The sequence below is a fragment of the Trachypithecus francoisi genome, unplaced genomic scaffold, assembly GCF_009764315.1.
Source record: "Trachypithecus francoisi isolate TF-2019V2 unplaced genomic scaffold, Tfra_2.0 Lachesis_group1, whole genome shotgun sequence".
In the NCBI taxonomy this organism is placed as follows: domain Eukaryota; kingdom Metazoa; phylum Chordata; class Mammalia; order Primates; family Cercopithecidae; genus Trachypithecus; species Trachypithecus francoisi.
The window spans coordinates 103,603,887-103,626,427 of NW_022681454.1; positions in this window are offsets into that span (position 1 = coordinate 103,603,887).

Sequence of the window (22,541 nt, forward strand, 5' to 3'; positions counted from 1 at the left end):
AATTAACTAATGTGCCTTCTCCTTAAGTGATGATATGACTCCTGTAAACATTATAGTTTCAGCTGAAACATATATTTCAGCTACCAACAAGCTCAGAGTTAAATTTATTAACTAAAACTTTATTTAAGCATTTACAATATGCAATATGCATTGTTTGTTCTAAATTATCCTTGAATTTGCTTTTCTATGTTTTTCATGGCCCTGGCTTTTTAATTTATGTATGTATTTTGGGTTTTGTATATATCATGGAAAAGTGTCTCAAAATATTTTCTTGAACAAGATGAGTTGTAGCTAAAAAGAAAGAAAATAAACTAGATGGGCCGGGCGCGGTGGCTCAAGCCTGTAATCCCAGCACTTTGGGAGGCCGAGACGGGCGAATCACGAGGTCAGGAGTTCGAGACCATCCTGGCTAACACGGTGAAACCCCGTCTCTACTAAAAAAAAATACAAAAAAGCTAGCCGGGCGAGGTGGCTGGCGCCTGTAGTCCCAGCTACTTGGGAGGCTGAGGCAGGAGAATGGCGTAAACCCGGGAGGCGGAGTTTGCAGTGAGCTGAGATCCGGCCACTGCACTCCAGGCCGGGCGACAGAGCGAGACTCCGTCTCAAAAAAAAAAAGAAAAGAAAATAAACTAGATGTTCCACTGTATTATAAAAAGATTCTGAAGAAGATATGAGTAGAGAAGAAGAAAGAGGCAAGATAAAGTAGTGCTGAAAAAAATAACTGAGCACCAAAGGTAAATAAAATATAGGTAGTAATTAGTGAAATTAGAAGAATAGTGAAATAAATATATAATAAGATTAAATGAGGCTGACAAAAAAAGATAAATACAGATTGGAATGTAGCAAACAAAAAGAAATATACACCAAAAGACAAAGACAGTATGTTGGGATAAGTTGAATACTTTGACACACACAGAGCAGCAAAACCATTCAAGTAATGTGCTGACAGAAAAGTCAACACTGCTCCTGTGCATTACTGATGTGGTATTCTAGGGGAAACCAAAACCAGGTCACCGCCTTCTAATGCCTACAAGGGTTGTCTTTGTGTGTGTTATATTCACAACAGGTTTTATTATATCACCAAACATTTAAAATCCAATACTTACAATGTAACTCTGATGTTCTCAAATCCATGAATTCACTTAATAGATCAACAAACTCAAATTCAATGAACAGAATGCTTTGAGTTGTGATCCCTAAGAATCAATGAATCTGGAAGGATGCCAGAGGTTTGATGCACAAGGTTATGCAGGGAAAGATGGTAATGAGCCTTTCATGGGCCCAGTGCAGGTAGCCAGTGCTCCTCTTTCCAGTGTGTCTTCCCAAATAATGTATTTGTATTTCCTTTTTTTCTCTCAATAGTTTACTTTTGTCAGTGACTTTAGAAAGTCACTGAATTACTAAGGCATTGGTTTTCAAAGTGTGGTCTCTCAGATCAGCAGTATCTGTCTTTCCTGGGAATGTTACAAATGCAAATTCTAAGACTGAGGAATAAAAAATTTGGGGGGATAGGGTCTTGCAATCTGTGGTTCAGCAAGGCCTTCAGGTGGTTGTAATGCACTTTGCGAACCACTGGACTAAAGGAATATTTGAATCTGAGGGGGTCATTCACAAGCACACTGAATGTGAGTGATAGGAATAGAGACAGGATTAGAAAAGGAGAATAGAAAACTGCAGAAAAAGAAAATAAGCAAGTGACAACTTCCCACTTTCTTGTACCAGAGACTCAAATGTGCGTTTGAGTTCCTATTAATCTTTTAGTTTTCCTCTTTAATTTATCATTTGTATATTTGTGCCTATGCTGGTTTTCATTCTTCATTTGTACTGAAAAGAGAAAGTCTGACACTAAGTTTATTGAGGAAAATAGAACTATCGAATATTTCACATTCTCTAGACTTCCTTAACTCATTATCCTCAGACAGCATAACACCCCAATTCCTAAGTCATTCTGCAAATGATCAAGATTCCTTTTAGCTTTAGCTCCATACAGGGATCAACACCACCAGTGCAATTTAGTCACCCCTGAGGTAAGCCTCCGCAGCTGTTTAAACAGTGCGTGGCCCATAACAACATGACAGCGTAGGGCAGGAAGTAAAGAAGGATTCTATTTCTAATTGAACCTCTGATGGGAGTTGAAATAGGTGGTATTTGATTTCTGAAACTAGAATTCACTTGCTTATCATAAACTTTCCAGCAGCACACTTTCTCTCCCTCTAAGCACCATCACTGTCAAAAACACTTCCATTCCTGCAACTACTCCTTAATTATGAATTCCCATATGAGATCTGATCCTATCTTCCTTGGAAACAGGTATTTTTAGTTTTGAAATGTCTCTACATTGTTATGGATTGAAAATTACAACCTACTTCATAATCACTGGAGATGATTTAGAGATAAAACAATGAAGATGGTCCTAAAAAGATGGACTTAAATGTTGACTTACTTAACCTGAATGAGAGTAGATTAATAAATAGATTGACCACATAATTACCAGATTTTTAAATCTGGGAAACTTTTCAGAGATAATAAAGGGGGTGGCTGTTACAGACTTTGTCAAGACAACAGGCCTGCACCGGAACTGTCCTCAGTAAATAGGGAACAGGCTCACTCTGTGACTAGGACACTTACTGGCTAACTTCAAGTATATGAAAGATTTTAATGAGAAAAATATTTATCATTTACTCTCTTTATCCATGAAGACCAAATAAGAAAAAAAGCAGGACACATTTTGTTGTTGATTTATACGTTTCTTGAGGGTCCTGCTATCATTGGGCTCATTATCTAATTATTAGACATATGTTTATATGAGACAATTATTTTTTATAAAATTACCAGACACAATTAGATCATCTTTACTTTCAAAACATTAATTGTGAGAACTGTAGAGTTGCCACCCATGGGGACTCATTACCTCTGCTTATAAGTTACTGTCCTTAAACATAATTAAACATAATTCATGAATTGTATCAAAATTCTACAATTATACAGCTCTCTTAAAGAAAAATACTAAGATGTTGTTGTCACATTTTTTCCTGATCTACAGAGTTCAAAATTTTGTTCCTATTCTTTGGAGGCCTCCCATATGTAACTATTTCCTCTAAGTGTCTATACATTGTTGAGGGTTGGATTATAGAAATCCATTAAAGTATAGGCAAGGCAGTTTCACATTGTTTACTTGGTATTATTTTAATAGTACATCTTCATGTACTGTTCCCTGTAGACTTCTTTCTTTCGCTACATGCTCTACATGCTACAAAACCTGAAATTTACCTGATGGGTTAAATTGAATCATAAAATTTGACACCATCAGATTTAATAATAAAACCTGACACTCAGAACCTTGACTTTCAGGAGCAAGAATTACAACATATGAGGAAAAGTGGAAGGAAATAAGGAAAGGAAGAGAAGGGAAGGGGAAGGGAGTGGAGGTGGGGAGGAGTGGAGGGAAAAGGAGAGGAGGAGATGGGTGGGGAGGGGAGGGGAGGGGAGGGTTGGGGAGGAGAGGGGAGCGGAGGGGAAGACCATATGGTAGGGAAATTTTCAAGAGAAGAAAACATTTTCTTCGAAACATTTTATGTATTTAACAAGTACTAAATATACCGCTACAAAACATAAAGGCAATAAAGGTGATCAATTCAGTGACTTTAGAATTTCATAAAGAGTTCGTATCAGTGTCAAGAATTCAAAATAAATTGTTAGTTTTGAGGGTGTTTTTGTTTGTTTGTTTGTTTGTTTGTTTGTTTGTTTTTTGGCCTCCTAGTCAATAGTCAATTCACCTAACATTGAATAGATGCATCCTAAGTGTCACCACACACAGAACATGATTAGCAATATGATACTCCGCTATTGATTAGATATATACTTTCCTCTTTTCTCACTATAATATTGCATGCAACTCGTGAGTAGTGCCAAATAAGTGATACGGAATAGTCCCTCATGGAGAGAGAATGTTTGGGATGTTCTTGGAAGACTTCAAAAAGTAGAGCTTTGTTGAATTGGGTGCATCATATAAAGACATAAGGAGAAAGAAAGTAGAGAGTCATAGAGCAAACCAATTTTCCTAAAGATTTACAGTAGTCTTCCCTTATCCTTGGGGATGCATTCCAAGACCCCCAGTGGATGCCTAAAACCTTAGAGAGCACCACATCCAATTGCTGTCACCTGCAACACATTTTCTATTCATGTCTTTCACCCACAAATTTAATACCTTTTCTATCATAACTAAGCATTTAGAGTGCACTATGGTCATAACCTTTGCAGTATGAGGTGCAACAGCAAAACTAGCATGAATTATTTTTCTTTGTTTACCACTTCATGGATAGAAGATTTGTTTTTACCATATATTTTAGCAATCTCAGCATAATTATTTTTCCTTTCTTTAAGTCCTTTCACTGGAAGGAAGCACTTTATGACTTTTCTTTGGCATGTCTGAATTGCCAGCATCACTACTTTCGCACTTTGGGGCTATTGTTAAGTAAAATAAGGATGACTTAGACACAAGCACTGTAATACTGCAACTGTCAATATTATAACCAAATTAATAGGGATTGATCTAAGGCTGCTAGGTGACTAATGACTAATGGACAGGTAGTCTAGGCTGCGTGGATCGGATAGACCAAGGAATGATTAATCTCTCGGGCAGGATGGAGAGGGATGACACAAGATTTCATCATACTGCTCAGAAGAGCATTCAATTTAAAACTTATGAATTACTTATTTCTTTCTATTTAATATTTTCAGACCACAGTTGACCACAGGTAGCTGAAACTGAGGAAAGTGAAAAACTGTGGATGAGGAGGGACTACTGTAATTGGGGGCAGTGGTGAGAGAAAAAGGCCAAACACTCTATTGAGGTGAGATTTCTAGCTGTGGGGTTTGGATTTTATCTTTTGGGCTTAGGGAACCACTGAAAGTTTGTAGAAGGTGATTTTAGGGCCTATGGAAAGTAGCCTTGTGAGAATGTCCAGATGAGAATCATTGTGAAAACAAATAAACGAGTATGGGTTTTATTTTAGTTATCAGAGAATGAAGCTAATGAAAATCTAAAATAGGGTAGTGGTGGTGGTCAGTAAGGTGAAAGGAAAGAATAAATACAAAACACATTGTGAAAGAGAAATCTAGATCAGTGGTCCCCAACCTTTCTGGCACCAGGGATCAGTTTCATGGAAGACAAGTTTTCCACAGACGGGGAAGAGGGGAGGTTTCGTGGTGAAACTGTTCCACCTCAGATCATCAGGCAGTAGATTCTCATAAGGAGCACACAACCTAGATCCCTCACATGTGCAGTTCACCATAGGGTTGTGCTCCTATGAGAATCTAATGCTGCCACTGATCTGACACCTCTTACTGTGTGGCTGGGTTCCTAACAGGCCACAGGCCAGTATTGGTCCACTGCCAGGGGGTTGGAAACCCCTGATCTAGATGCTACTATTACTATTGAACATGAAGGTCTAAGAAGAAGGGGAAATTTAAACATTCTAAAATTATGAGTCTCCCTGACTGGGACTATTGAGGTACCACTGATGGGAGAAAGCCAGTGTGAAGAGGGGGAAGCTGGTGAAGCATGGAAATGGTATGGTAGAGAAGAGTGTTGTATTACATATGATGAGTTGACAGAAACTCCCAGAAGAAATACTGAGTAAACCATTGATATGAACTACTAGACACGCAAGGCTTGAAGCTGAGGAAATGGATCAGATCTCTGATATGGAGAGTGTACACACACAGCCAGATAGGTCAAGAGAAACCTGGGTGGAAGATGAGAACAGATCTGGTAGAGGAAGTAGAGCAAAGCGAGAACTATCCATCCAATCAGTAAAATAGGAAGTGCATATGAGGTATTTCTAAACTGGAATCTGATACAAGGAATTGGTTAATAGGAAGCCAGTAAAGGGATGCTGAAGTCATCTAAGATTAATATTTACAGCCACTGTCCCTGGGGCTGGGTAAACAAAGGAGAAGAGGTGGTAACAGTGGAACCCAGCATTTGAAGGAGGGTCCCCATGGAGTTGGTGCTATGTCCTTTGGGGGAAGTTACTTGAAGCTGGTTATCAGATTTGCAGACTGGGGATGGGGGAGCTAGTCTGGCAGGTGCTAGAACTCAGTGGAGGGGGCACCGCTCAGCAGATGCCCAGGAGTGTATGCCTCAGTAAGTGAGGAAACACTGGGACATCTCATACTCCAGCCTTAAAGAAACCACATTCTAATTACCCCCGGAGGCTGAGACTGCAAGTGGTGAAAGAAGCTGGAGGCTGGAGCTGACTGTCTGCTGTTGCTGGAACAATGCTGATAGAAACTGGAAGAACAGGAGAGAAGTCCTATCTCTCCTTTTACCTTCCAACCTCCCTTTCATGCCCCCTACTGGCAGAACTTAACAGGAAGCCAGCTGATAAGGACGTCTGGGAAGTGTTATCTGCAGAGTCCCATGCCCACCCTCATAAAACAGTAGAAAAGGGCCTCTTGGAGTTGAGGAACAATAGTGAAATAATCAACACATCTAGAGAGGAATGTGTTACAGAAGCCCAGGAAAGAGTGAGGTTTCATAAAGAAAGGGGAGGAAAACTTCAACAAATGCTGGAAATAGGTCAAGGAGAATGAGCTAGGCAAAGACTTTTGAACTTGGTGATTAAGATAAAAATGAAATGTTCTTAAATGGATAAGCATTGGAGAAAATTCTCATTTAAAACCTTAGAAACTACTTCCAATGTCTGTGACTCATCAGTTATGTCAGTTTCTCATTACCTTAAAAACTTGAAAAATAGTAAATAAAACTTTTATTATATCTATAGGAGATGATAACTAATATTCCAAAATATCTGTAAAGAAAACAAGAAATCATGTATATGCCAAATAAAGTTAAGCATACAATATTTTATTGAAACAAAATAGTTCTAACTTGCCTGATAAATTAATTTATAAAATACATTACTCTGCACTTTTTATTGTTATAAATACATTTTAGAATTCTTATTAAATTCCTTCTGAGTCTTTAGAAAGATTTGAGTAGTCCATGTTAGGAACTGATGACTTAATATTGTGTTAGGATGCCCCTGGCACTGTGGTGGAGAGTCTCAGCACAAAAGAGTGGCACAAAGAAAATATTCTTCCTCCCTCCTACAGAGACAAGAATTCCATCACACCATCATCTCTGCTCTTTCCCTTTCCCCCTACAGAGCTTAAAAAATCTGCCTTGAATGTACATTCCACAGTCCTCTGAAGTATTATAGTAATATTAATAAATTCTTCACATGACATTTGGACGAAAGCCAGTGACAGATATAAAAACCGAGGTGTCTCTTAGGTCTGAAATGGATTTTTAAAAATTTCCATGTTAAACAAAAAAGGAAAGCTACATTTTGGTAACTGTAAGTGCAATGATTTCATAATAAGTATTAGATAACCAGCTTATGTTAAATATTATGAGTGTTAATATATTTATTTACATTATTGAACATAGAAATATCATGCTAGTAGAATGGTAGGTCAGAGATTAAAAGACAGAAAATTATCCTGGCTTCATGCAACAGGAAAGAAATGGTCAAGCATTACAGTAAAGCCTCCTCTTTTGATAAACTATCCCCCTTTCCCCTTCCAGGCGATATATAACATATGTATAGGGAGGTTCTTTCAAGCCTCTGAAGTGCTATTTTCAGAAGCTCTGCTTCAGAACACCCTGGATTTGTTCATTTCTCCTACCAGTTTTTGTTTTAAAAAGCTATATGCAAGTGTGTTGTACACACACCCACACACATACCCGCACACACACACTGTTTAGAGAGATTACTTAAAAAGTTGGTATTTTATAGAAAAACTTAAGGACACCCCTGGCCAGTAGAGTTCTGTCCAAGTTAATCCACACTGATTCTGTAAGTTATCTTATAATATAAAATGTACATATTTATGTACATAGTTATTAATATATACCATTGCAGCCCTGCACTATTTCTGAATAATACTCAAAATAACTGTATAAGCCAGGAAATATTATCCCTGTATATCATATAAAGAAACGAGGCCCAGAGAAACCCTGTCTTACAGCCAGTAAATGACAGAATTAGAAAGATTTCTAATGTCCAAACTCTTTCCACCAACCTGCACTGCAAACATGCTTATCTACACTGCAACCTAAAAAGAACAATTGGTGCTTCCGATCTGTCATTCACAACACTGTGTCTGTACTAAGAGACATCATTGGCTCGTCTGTTTAGAAAAATTATGCCTTTGGATCCATTCTTTACAATTCTTCTCCCACCACTATACAGAGACAGAACAGCAAATTGCAATACAAATCTCTTCAGGAAGATCTGTGCTGAGCTAAGACTGGGAGTGACTGCTGTTCTGTGTGAGGAGTCTGGTCCAATACATAAGAGAGAGGGGTCACTGATATTTTTCAAGTAGAAGTCATCTTACCTTTGAAGCCAAGAATATAGTGTCAAGGTCACTGAAGACGTGTGGCTGTGTGCTGCTGCCTTGCCTGTTCTTCAGGGAAACCCCACTAGCTAGCACAATGCCTGGCACAGAGATCAACCAGATTTGTTGAGTTAATGAGCCAAAAGGCATAGACATATCTTAGATTTCTAAAAATTGTTTGGAAGTTCAAAGATAAGACCCAGGCTTAAAAGAATAGGACATTTTTCTGCAAGTTGTTCCTCAGGAAACTGTGTTTTCCATGTACAAGGACTTGATTGTTGGATAAAGATTTGTAATCATGAGAATATTTTTTTCTGACATAATAAATGACCAAGGAAATCACACTATTTTCTTTACCTCAAAGCAAACAAAGGCCTGATTAAACGTACATGTCAATTACTTGCAGCCTCTGAAAACGAACTATCTGTGTAGATATATAGAAATATTTTATGGATATATTCTGATTGAACAACCCTGTAATAAACCACTGTTTCTCCTGTGATGAAGAGAAAATATTTTGCTTTGAATATAAATTTTATTTTTAAAGTTCCTTTGGGATTTATTAAATTGGAAAAGTGAGGGAAAAAGTAAGAAACTGGAGTGTTTTTAAAGAATAAAAAATACTTTGGCAGTATCTTCTAACATCTAACATACCTGAAATTAGAATTGCTCTCAGAGGGCCCAGATCTCTCCACTAAGGCCAACACTCTGATCCTTAGCCAATTGTATGCACACTGCACTGAGATTGAAAGTGTGTCCTGCATTCCAGAAGTACTATGCTGGCTCTTAAACAGCAATCGAGGCTCCATCAGAGCAAATTGCAGCAGCCGGGGTCCAGTTATATCTTATAGAGTGCACAAAGCCTGCAAAACTAATATAGCTTAAAGGCAGGTTGACCAATATGACTGAAACTCTGTATAAAATCAAACTCTTCTAGGACTTCAAGAAACCAACTTCAAAATGAAATCATGTGAGGCTCAGTTGCAGTTCTTAAAAAAATTGTGGGTGAAAAAGAATCATAGCAAGTGGTCCATGATTACCTAGGCTTTGCCTGTTGACTAAATGCATCATACTATACACCAAACATATACTACATGTTACACCTTACACGTACATAGTATACATACACTGCATAAGGATATTTTGGTCATTGATGAACCACATGTACAACAGTGGTACCGTAAGACTATAACGGACCTGAAAGATGTCACCTAGTGACATTTTAATTTCATACTGCAATACATTACTCATATGTCCGTGGTGACACTGGTATAAACAAACCTACTGGGCTGCCTACCCTGCCTACCAGTGGTATAAAACTATAGCACATAAGATTATGTACAGTATATAATACTTGATAATAATAAACTACTGTTACTGCTCTATGTATTTACTATACTATCCTTTTGATAGTTATTTTAAAGTGTACTCCTTCTTATAAAAAAGATACCTATAAAACAGCATCAGGCAAGTCCTTCAGAAGGTATCCAGAAGAAGCCATTGTCATCACAGGAGATGACAGCTCCGTGTGTGTTATTGGCCTCTGTGTGTGAAGACCTTCCAGTGAAACAAGATGTCGAGGTGGAAGATAGTGAAATTGATGATTATGACCCTGAGTAGACCAAGGCTAATGTGTGTGCTTCTGTTTTCGTTTCCAACAAAACAGTTTAAACAATAATAATCAATTTTAGAAAAAAATAAAACGTTTAGAATAAGAATATAAGGAAAATTTTTTGTACATCTGTACAATGTGTTTGTGTTTTAAGCTAGGTGTTACTACAAAAGAGTAAAACAGTTTAAAAAATTTAAAGTTTATAAAGTAAAAAATTTAAAGTAAACTAAGGCTAATTTATTATTGAAGAAAAAATATCTTATAAAATATTTAGTGTAGCCTAAGTGCACAGTGTTTATAAAGTCTACAGTAGTGTACAGTAATGTCCTCAGCCTTCACAGTCACTCACCACTCACTGACCCACCCATAGCAACTCCCAGTCCTTTAAGTTCCATTCATAGTAAGTGGCCTATCCAGGTGTACCATTTTAAATCTTTTATACTGTATTTTTATTATACCCTTTCCATGTTTACATACATTTAGGTACATAAATACTTACCATTGTGTTGCCGTTGCCTAGAGTATTCAGTACAGTAAACTCTGTACAGGTTTGTAGCCTGGGGCAAGAGGCTATACCACACAGCCTAGAGGTCTAATAGGCTATACCATCTAGGTTTGTGTCCATACACTGTATAATGTTCACACAATGACAAGATCACTGAACAATGCACAGCTCAGAACCTATCCCTGCTGTTAAGTGGCACATGACTGTCTACTATATAGACTTACATCATTTTTCAAATGCATGTAGGTACAGTTGTGTTTAACATAATGCAAATTCAGTGAAAGTATTACTGTATAGATAGTTACCTTTAAACTATCACACATCTTCCCAACAAACAGATATGAAAAGGTTTTAACAATTGTGAAAGATGTGAAAGGATTTCATCTAAAAAGTGATTCCTCATATTCCAAAAATGTGTGCAATAAGGGTGAGGGTACAAATGGAAGTTTGGCAGATTGAGGTTACAGTTTTGAAGAACACCTTCATATGCTACCATATTTTTGTGAACTGAAAAAAGTATCATCTTCAAGTAAAAATATTGTTACTGTATTAGTAACTTCTTCATAACAATGTTATAATATTCTCTACGAACTATACAAGTCAAATTATTTAATGTAAAATAATAATAAAAAATTTAGCTATAATAACTAGAAACAAGTCTATAATGTATGAATTTCATTATAAAATACAGTATTGGCTTTCATAAAAACTCCTTTGTAGCAGTTTCAATGTTTTTCTAATCCAATACTCATTTTCTGTATAAAATGGTTGCTATACTTGATAGTATTTATATTACAGATTTTTGTTTCTTTAATAAATTTTAAATTTGAGAATGTATGTTTTCATATATGTTCTATGTTTTTATATACATGTTTTATATATATGTTTTCATATCTATGTTTTCATATATATGTTCTAATAACCGATTTGGGGGAAAGTTAAATATATACTAAGAGCTAAAACTGTATTCAAAAATATGTCTAATAAATTACTGCCGCAAATATTTTGCAATACCTTAGGAGAATAACAACACGCTCTAGAGTAAAAAAACTAAGGTTTTATATACTCATCAGTAACTTTCATTTGTAAGTTTTACAAAGTAGCAATATTTTAATTTAAATATAATTCTTCAAATGTTATGTCATCCAGAATCTTGCTGTTCAAAGTGCAATTTGTGAACCACTAGCATCAGCATCATCTCTGAGTCTGTTAGAAACATAGAGTTACAGATGCTACCACAGCTGTACTGAATTAGAATCTGCACTTTAACAAGAACCAACAGCAATACTTATGAACATCAAACTTTGAGAAGTGCTTACCTATAATGCTGAAAAGAAAATGGCAAATTTGCATGATAAAAAAATAATATTTTAAAAATTGTATTGTAATATCCAATACAGAAAAGAATGCTTTGATTTTGAAATGCAGATGAACTGATCATAAGACTGATTTTTCCCCCTTACTCTGGTATTTTCTACACTATGAAAGGATATCACTGTCAGTTTGATTAGTATCAGTAATACACTTTTGCCTACATTGTTCAAAAAACTTCTTAATTTCTTTATGTTTTGCAGGGCTATATGTATACGAAACTTTGTTTCTGACATAATTATGCTAAAAACAGTGTCAAATTATAACTCAGAAAATAATTTTTAAAGTAAACATTTTTATAATCTGTGGCTAGTATCCTAAAACTTGCTATTTATCAATGTGATTAATAATTTCCAAGGATTTTCTCAAACTACTTCTGTTACTAGTGGCACAATAGGATTTTATTGTTTATATGATAATGGCTTCAAATTTATGTTTAATAACTGTTTTCTTCATTTTCTAGATTTTCCATTGAGGCTGGAAAGTGGTTCCTAGCTGGTACTTTTAAAATTAGTGTTATACAACAAAAAGTCTACTGAATCATTTACTAACAAATGTGAAGAAAGAATGGAATAAAGCACCATAGATAGCCTTAGATTTTTTGCAAGGATTTTGTCTTGCAAGCCATTATATTTTCCACTTATTTTGTGCATTATATATACTCATTTGTGTATTATTTTGTCTGGATTTCACATTTGTTAGTAGCATACTAAAATTGTACACTGTATAATATGCTTTTCCCAAAATATTTATGTGTAGAAATATTTGTATTATGGAAATTCACAAATCTTAAAATAATCCTTACTTCTTTTATATTACTTACATTGGGAAATTTATTTAAAGTAATAGAGTAATTTCATAGTTCACTGACTCTAAGGCACCATTGATCATAAGATGTAACCTAACAGGTAAGAAATAAGCTGCCAATAAAAATATGCCAGATCCTTTTTTAAAAAATCATTGTTTGTTGGATAGCAACAGGAGGGGGCGGAGCAAGATGGCCGAATAGGAACAGCTCCAGTCTCCAACTCCCAGCGCGAGTAACACAGAAGACCGGTGATTTCTGCATTTTCAACTGAGGTACTGGGGTCATCTCTCTAGGGAGTGCCGGACAATCGGTGCTGGTCAGCTGCTGCAGCCTGACCAGCGTGAGCTGAAGCAGGGCGAGGCATCGCCTCACCTGGAAGCGCAAGGGGGAAGGAAATCCCTTTTCCTAGCGAGGGGAACTGAGACACATAACACCTGGAAAATCGCGTAACTCCCACCCCAATACTGCGCTTTAAGGAAACAGGCACACCAGGAGAATATATCCCACACCTGGCCGGGAGGGTCCCACGCCCACGGAGCCTCCCTCACTGCTAACACAGCCGTCTGCGGCGATCTATCCGCAAGGCAGCAGCGAGGCTGGGGGAGGGGCGCCCGCCATTGCTGAGGCTTAAGTAGGTAAACAAAGCCGCTGGGAAGCTCGAACTGGGTGGAGCTCACAGCAGCTCAAGGAAACCTGCCTGTCTCTGTAGACTCCACCTCTGGGGAAAGCCCACAGCTGAGGTCCAATAGGGAAAGCAGCGGGGGCGGTGCAGAGGCGAACGACTCTGTCTGACAGCTTTGGGGAGAGCCGTGGATCTCCCAACGCGGAGGTTGAGATCCGAGAACGGACAGACTGCCTGCTCAGGTGGGTCCCTGACCCCTGAGTAGCCTAGCTGGGAGACATCCCCCACTAGGGGCAGTCTGACACCCCACACCTCACAGGGTGGAGTCATCCCCGAGAGGAAACTTCCAAAGGAAGAATCAGACAGGTACACTCGCTGCTCAGCAATATTCTATCTTTGGCAACCTCTGCTGCTGATACCCAGGCAAACAGGGTCTGGAGTGGACCTCAAGCAATCTCCAACAGACCAACAGACAGTCCTTCTGACTGTCAGACGGAAAACTATCAACAGGAAGGACACCTATACCAAAACCCCATCAGTACGTCACCATCATCAAAGACCAGAGACAGATAAAACCACAAAGATGGGGAAAAAGCAGGGCAGAAAAGCTGGAAATTCAAAAAATAAGAGCGCATCTCCCCCTGCAAAGGAGCGCAGCCCATCGCCAGCAACGGATCAAAGCTGGTCAGAGAATGACTTTGACGAGATGAGAGAAGAAGGCTTCAGTCCATCAAACTTCTCAGAGCTAAAGGAGGAATTACGTACCCAGCGCAAAGAAACTAAAAATCTTGAAAAAAAAGTGGAAGAATTGACAGCTAGACTAATTAATGCAGAGAAGATCATAAACGAAATGACAGAGATGAAAACCATGACACGAGAAATACGTGACAAATGCACAAGCTTCAGTAACCGACTCGATCAACTGGAAGAAAGAGTATCAGCGATTGAGGATCAAATGAATGAAATGAAGCGAGAAGAGAAACCAAAAGAAAAAAGAAGAAAAAGAAATGAACAAAGCCTGCAAGAAGTATGGGATTATGTAAAAAGACCAAATCTACGTCTGATTGGGGTGCCTGAAAGTGAGGGGGAAAATGGAACCAAGTTGGAAAACACTCTTCAGGATATCATCCAGGAGAACTTCCCCAACCTAGTAGGGCAGGCCAACATTCAAATTCAGGAAATACAGAGAACGCCACAAAGATACTCCTCCAGAAGAGCAACTCCAAGACACATAATTGCCAGATTCACCAAAGTTGAAATGAAGGAAAAAATCTTAAGGGCAGCCAGAGAGAAAGGTCGGGTTACCCACAAAGGGAAGCCCATCAGACTAACAGCAGATCTCTCGGCAGAAACTCTACAAGCCAGAAGAGAGTGGGGGCCAATATTCAACGTTCTTAAAGAAAAGAATTTTCAACCCAGAATTTCATATCCAGCCAAACTAAGTTTCATCAGTGAAGGAGAAATAAAATCCTTTACAGATAAGCAAATGCTTAGAGATTTTGTCACCACCAGGCCTGCCTTACAAGAGACCCTGAAGGAAGCCCTAAACATGGAAAGGAACAACCGGTACCAGCCATTGCAAAAACATGCCAAAATGTAAAGACCATCGAGGCTAGGAAGAAACTGCATCAACTAATGAGCAAAATAACCAGTTAATATCATAATGACAGGATCAAGTTCACACATAACAATATTAACCTTAAATGTAATGGACTAAATGCTCCAATTAAAACACAGACTGGCAAACTGGATAAAGAGTCAAGACCCATCAGTCTGCTGTATTCAGGAGACCCATCTCACATGCAGAGACATACATAGGCTCAAAATAAAGGGATGGAGAAAGATCTACCAAGCAAATGGAGAACAAAAAAAAGCAGGGGTTGCAATCCTAGTCTCTGATAAAACAGACTTTAAACCATCAAAGATCAAAAGAGACAAAGAAGGCCATTACATAATGGTAAAGGGATCAATTCAACAGGAAGAGCTAACTCTCCTAAATATATATGCACCCAATACAGGAGCACCCAGATTCATAAAGCAAGTCCTTAGAGACCTACAAAGAGACTTAGGCTCCCATACAATAATAATGGGAGATTTCAACACTCCACTGTCAACATTAGACAGATCAACGAGACAGAAAGTTAACAAGGATATCCAGGAATTGAACTCATCTCTGCACCAAGCGGACCTAATAGACATCTATAGAACTCTCCACCCCAAATCAACAGAATATACATTCTTCTCAGCACCACATCGCACTTATTCCAAAATTGACCACATAATTGGAAGTAAAGCACTCCTCAGCAAATGTACAAGAACAGAAATTATAACAAACTGTCTCTCAGACCACAGTGCAATCAAACTAGAACTCAGGACTAAGAAACTCAATCAAAACCCCTCATCTACATGGAAACTGAATAACCTGCTCCTGAATGACTACTGGGTGCATAACGAAATGAAAGCAGAAATAAAGATGTTCTTTGAAACCAATGAGAACAAAGATACAACATACCAGAATCTCTGGGACACATTTAAAGCAGTGTGTAGAGGGAAATTTATAGCACTAAATGCCCACAAGAGAAAGCAGGAAAGATTTAAAATTGACACTTTAACATCACAATTAAAAGAACTAGAGAGGCAAGAGCAAACACATTCAAAAGCTAGCAGAAGGCAAGAAATAACTAAGATCAGAGCAGAACTGAAGGAGATAGAGTCACAAAAAACCCTCCAAAAAATCAATGAATCCAGGAGTTGGTTTTTTGAAAAGATCAACAAAATTGACAGACCGCTAGCAAGACTAATAAAGAAGAAAAGAGAGAGGAATCAAATAGACGCAATAAAAAATGATAAAGGGGATATCACCACCGACCCCACAGAAATACAAACAACCATCAGAGAATACAATAAATGCCTCTACGCAAATCGACTAGAAAATCTAGAAGAAATGGATAATTTCCTGGACACTTACACTCTCCCAAGACTGAACCAGGAAGAAGTTGAATCCCTGAATAGACCAATAACAGGCTCTGAAATTGAGGCAACAATTAATAGCCTACCCGAAAAAAAGTCCAGGACCAGATGGATTCACAGCTGAATTCTACCAGAGGTACAAGGAGGAGCTGGTACCATTCCTTCTGAAACTATTCCAATCAATAGAAAAAGAGGGAATCCTCCCTAACTCATTTTATGAGGCCAACATCATCCTGATACCAAAGCCTGGCAGAGACACAACAAAAAAAGAGAATTTTAGACCAATATCCCTGATGAACATCGATGCAAAAATTCTCAATAAAATACTGGCAAACCGGATTCAGCAGCACATCAAAAAGCTTATCCACCATGATCAAGTGGGCTTCATCCCTGGGATGCAAGGCTGGTTCAACATTCGCAAATCAATAAATGTAATCCAGCATATAAACAGAACCAAAGACAAGAACCACATGATTATCTCAATAGATGCAGAAAAGGCTTTTGACAAAATTCAACAGCCCTTTATGCTAAAAACGCTCAATAAATTCGGTATTGATGGAACGTACCTCAAAATAATAAGAGCTATTTACGACAAACCCACAGCTAATATCATACTGAATGGGCAAAAACTGGAAAAATTCCCTTTGAAAACTGGCACAAGACAGGGATGCCCTCTCTCACCACTCCTATTCAACATAGTGTTGGAAGTTCTGGCTAGGGCAATCAGGCAAGAGAAAGAAATCAAGGGTATCCAGTTAGGAAAAGAAGAAGTCAAATTGTCCCTGTTTGCAGATGACATGATTGTATATTTAGAAAAACCCATCGTCTCAGCCCAAAATCTCCTTAAGTTGATAAGCAACTTCAGCAAAGTCTCAGGATACAAAATTAATGTGCAAAAATCACAAGCATTCTTATACACCAGTAACAGACAAGCAGAGAGCCAAGTCAGGAATGAACTTCCATTCACAATTGCTTCAAAGAGAATAAAATACCTAGGAATCCAGCTTACAAGGGATGTAAAGGACCTCTTCAAGGAGAACTACAAACCACTGCTCAGTGAAATCAAAGAGGACACAAACAAATGGAAGAACATACCATGCTCATGGATAGGAAGAATCAATATTGTGAAAATGGCCATACTGCCCAAGGTTATTTATAGATTCAATGCCATCCCCATCAAGCTACCAATGAGTTTCTTCACAGAATTGGAAAAAACTGCTTTAAAGTTCATATGGAACCAAAAAAGAGCCCGCATTGCCAAGACAATCCTAGGTCAAAAGGACAAAGCTGGAGGCGTCACGCTACCTGACTTCAAACTATACTACAAGGCTACAGTAACCAAAACAGCATGGTACTGGTACCACAACAGAGAAATAGACCAGTGGAACAGAACAGAGTCCTCAGAAATAATACCACACATCTACAGCCATCTGATCTTTGACAAACCTGACAAAAACAAGAAATGGGGAAAGGATTCCCTATTTAATAAATGGTGCTGGGAAAATTGGCTGGCCACAAGTAGAAAGCTGAAACTGGATCCTTTCCTTACCCCTTATACGAAAATTAATTCAAGATGGATTAGAGACTTAAATGTTAGACCTAATACCATAAAAACCCTAGAAGAAAATCTAGGTAGTACCATTCAGGACATAGGCATGGGCAAGGACTTCATGTCTAAAACACCAAAAGCAACGGCAGCAAAAGCCAAAATTGACAAATGGGATCTCATTAAACTAAAGAGCTTTTGCACAGCAAAAGAAACTACCATCAGAGTGAACAGGCAACCTACAGAATGGGAGAAAATTTTTGCAACCTACTCATCTGACAAAGGGCTAATATCCAGAATCTACAAAGAACTCAAACAAATATACAAGAAAAAAACAAACAACCCCATCAAAAAGTGGGCAAAGGATATGAACAGACATTTCTCAAAAGAAGACATCCATACAGCCAACAGACACATGAAAAAATGCTCGTCATCACTCGCCATCAGAGAAATGCAAATCAAAACCACAATGAGATACCATCTCACACCAGTTAGAATGGCAATCATTAAGAAGTCAGGAAACAATAGATGTTGGAGAGGATGTGGAGAAATAGGAACACTTTTACACTGTTGGTGGGATTGTAAACTAGTTCAACCATTATGGAAAACAGTATGGCGATTCCTCAAGGATCTAGAACTAGATGTACCATATGACCCAGCCATCCCACTACTGGGTATATACCCAAAGGATTATAATTACTCTACTACAAAGACACATGCACACGTATGTTTATTGCGGCACTATTCACAATAGCAAAGACTTGGAATCAACCCAAATGTCCATCTGTGACAGACTGGATTAAGAAAATGTGGCACATATACACCATGGAATACTATGCAGCCATCAAAAAGGATGAGTTTGCGTCCTTTGTAGGGACATGGATGCAGCTGGAAACCATCATTCTTAGCAAACTATCACAAGAAGAGAAACCAAACACCGCATGTTCTCACTCATAGGTGGGAACTGAACAATGAGATCACTTGGACTCGGGAAGGGGAACATCACACACTGGGGCCTATCATGGGGAGGGGGGAGGAGGGAGGGATTGCATTGGGGAGTTATACATGATATAAACGTTATGCACATGTACCCTAGAACTTAAAGTATAATAAAAATAATAAATAAATAAATAAAAAGAAAAAAAAAAAAAAAAAAAAATCATTGTTTGTAAGTTGCATTCCAAATTCAGAAGTGTGAAAATATAACACTTCATTAATATATTTAAATTAATAAAATATAACTTAGTATGTCTTACATTGAAAATTATTTTCCATAAGAAAAATAAGAGGTCAGAAAATGGAAACACTCAGTATTTTTATTTATTAAAAGTGGTGACAGAGTGAGACTCCGTCTCCAAAAAAAAAAAAAAGAAAAAAAAAGGTGTGAATATTGACTTCTGGTTTTATCTCTGACGAGAAATCAGCTTGGAAGTCATCATTCCCAAATTTATGAAAGGACAATAGCTTAAAAATTGAAGATCAGCAACTTCCTCGATCCCATCAGAGAACTGAATGTACAAGGCAAACTACCATCCCAAAAATCTGCAGAGGCAGGCAAATATATAGAAACACAGATGAGATCAGATTAGCTACAACAGAAATCACTGGACCCACACACTGATGGAAAAACTTAAACAGTAATTTGACGAATTGTTGCAAACCCTGCAGGCTGCAGTCTTGAAAAAGAGGAGCACAATTGCCTGAGTTTTATCTCCACCAGTTTATTACGGTGAGAATCTGAAAAAAAAAAAAATCACTTTTTATCTTTGGCAGAGTATGGGGAAAGTATCCAGCTTGAAATATTCTCAGTGTGCTCTTTGTAACACAGGGCTACCCTCAAGTAAAACAAACAAACAAATAAACAAACAAAAACAATGACAAAAGGGGACACGAAAACAAGGACACTAGAGGAAATTGAAAGCTCTGTAGCCATGGGTTATACCAAGGCTTATATATTCAAACTGCAGAACACAGAAGACCAAGGAAAAAATCTTGAAAGCAGCCAGATAATAATAATTAAAAAATCCCCTTATACATCTTACACAACCAGGGGAAGAAAGGTAATAATTCCAGTGAATATTTTGTTTAAAAAAAAAAAAATGCAAGGAAGAAAAGAGTGGACTGAAATTTTCAGAGTGTTGAAATAAAAAGACAAAGCAAAACAAAAACCTCTCACCAATCTATATCCTATATCCGGGGGAATTATCATACATAGTAAAAGAGAAATACAATGACTTTCTTAGACAAACAGAAACAGAGAATTCGTTAACAGTAGAACTGCTATGTAAAAAAATATTAAAAGATGTTCTTCTGAGAGAAAGAAATGATATAAGTCAGAAACTCAGATCTATGTAAAGCAAGAAAAAAATCAGAGAAGGAATATTAATATAAAATGAAATCTTTTATAAATTCTTAATCTAATGCATAAATGTTTGCTAAAGTAATAAGAAAAACTATGTATTGTGTGATTATAGCATATGGGCAAGTAAAATGGATTACAGTAATTTTTATGAAATCGAAGAGATATATATGAAATACTATTATAAGGTTCTAACACTAAACACATATTGGAGCTTCATATTTTACCCTCCTTCAATTATAATTTGTCTTAAAATTTTTCTTTTATATCTGAATTGCATTCTGAGTGAATTCTTCAGATTTGTCTTTTAATAAATATTATTTATGAGAAGCATAATTTGAAAAGAGACAGATTTTTCAAAATTTATGCTGCAAACCCTATGGAAATCACTAAAAAATATTTAAAGTAAGTATAATTGGTGTATTAAGAGAGAAAAGAAAATGAAATTATATAAAATGCATAATTAAAACCAGAGAAGGCAGAAAAGAGGGGAAGAAAAAGTGAAAAACAAGTTCAACAAATAAAAAAAAAGTTATAACCATGTCAGATATTAATCCAATATATGAATATTCACTTTCAATATCAATAGTCTAAATACACCAATTAAAATCAGTGAGAGTGGATAGGAAACAGACCCCATTATATGATAGCTTCAAAAAACTTGTTTTAAATATAAAGACATGTATAAGTTAAAAGTAAAGGGATTAAGAAAAATATATAATGAAGGACACTAACTGAAAAAAAGCTGAAATAGCTATGTTATTCTCAAAGTAAACTTCAGAATGAGGAATAATATCAGAGATAAAGGGGGGTACTATATAATGAAAAATCAGTCAATTATTTAAGAACACAATAATCTTTAACATGGATGCACCTAGCAACAGAGCATCAAAATATCTAAAACAAAAACTAATCAAACTGCAAAGAGAAATAGACTCATTCACTATTATAGCTGGAAACTTGAACACTCTTTTGTCAGTAATGGATATATGAAGCAGACAAAAATCAGTAAGGATATAGTTGAACATAACAGCAATATTAATTGACTGGATTTGATTGACATTTATAGACTATTTCATCCAACAACAGCAGAATACACATTCTTCTTGAGCTCACATTCACAAAGATAGACCACATTGTAGGCTATAAAACACATTTTAACAAATTTATAAGGATAGAAATGGTTCCAAGTATGTTCTCAGACCACAATGGCATTAAACTAGAAATCAGTAAAGGAAAAACACTCAAAAATCCCAAAATACTTGGAAATTAAACAATACACTTCGAGATAACATATGGGTCAAAGAAGAAATCTCAACTTAAAATTTAAAAATGGTCTATTTTTTAGCCACATGAAATTTAAAATACAACTTATGAAAATATCTGAAATACACTGAAAGTTGTATTTAAAGAAAAATATACAGCATTAAATGAATACATTAGAAAAGAAATAAGATCTGAAAATAATAATCTATGCTTATTCCTTAATAAACTAGAGAAAAAGACCAATATAAGTCTAAAGGAAAAAAGAAAAGGAAAAACATTAGAGCGGGAATCAATGAAATTGAAAACAGGAAAAAGATAGAGAAAATTAGCAAAATCAAAATCTGGTTCTCTAAAAAACCAATAAAATTTATAAACATCTAGCTAGGCTAGCTAAAAGAAAAAGACAGAAAACACGAATTACTATTATCAGATATGGAAAAAAGAATCATCACTACTGATTTCACAAATATTAAAAGAATAATAAAAGAAAATTATGAGCAACTCTAGGCCTCTACATTTGACAACTTGGATGAAATAGATCAATCTTTGAATGACATAAACTACCAAAACTCACATAAGGAAAATAGATAATTTGAAGAGGCCTATAGTTACTAATGAAATTAAATTAATTAAAATCTTCACAAACAGAAAGTCTTAAGTTCAAATGCCTTTAGTGGTGAAATCTACCAAATATTTAAGGAAGAAATAATGCTAAATCTCTACTGATTCTTTCAGGAATTAAAAGCAGAGGGTAACACTTCCTAATCAACTCTATGAAGCCAGTACTATTCTAATACCAAATCCAGATAAATGCATTATTAAAAAAGAGAGCTAAAGGCCAATATCTCTTATGAACACAGTTCAAAAATTCTCAACAAAATATTAGAAAATTAAATCTAATATATATATAAATAATTATACACTGATATCAAGTGGGATTTATTCTAGGTGTGCAAGCCTTGCTTAACATTTATAAATTAATTAATTCAATCTCACATCAAAATGCTGAAGAAGAAAAATCATATGATTACATTAATTGATGCAGACAAAATATTTATTGAAATCCAGGAGCC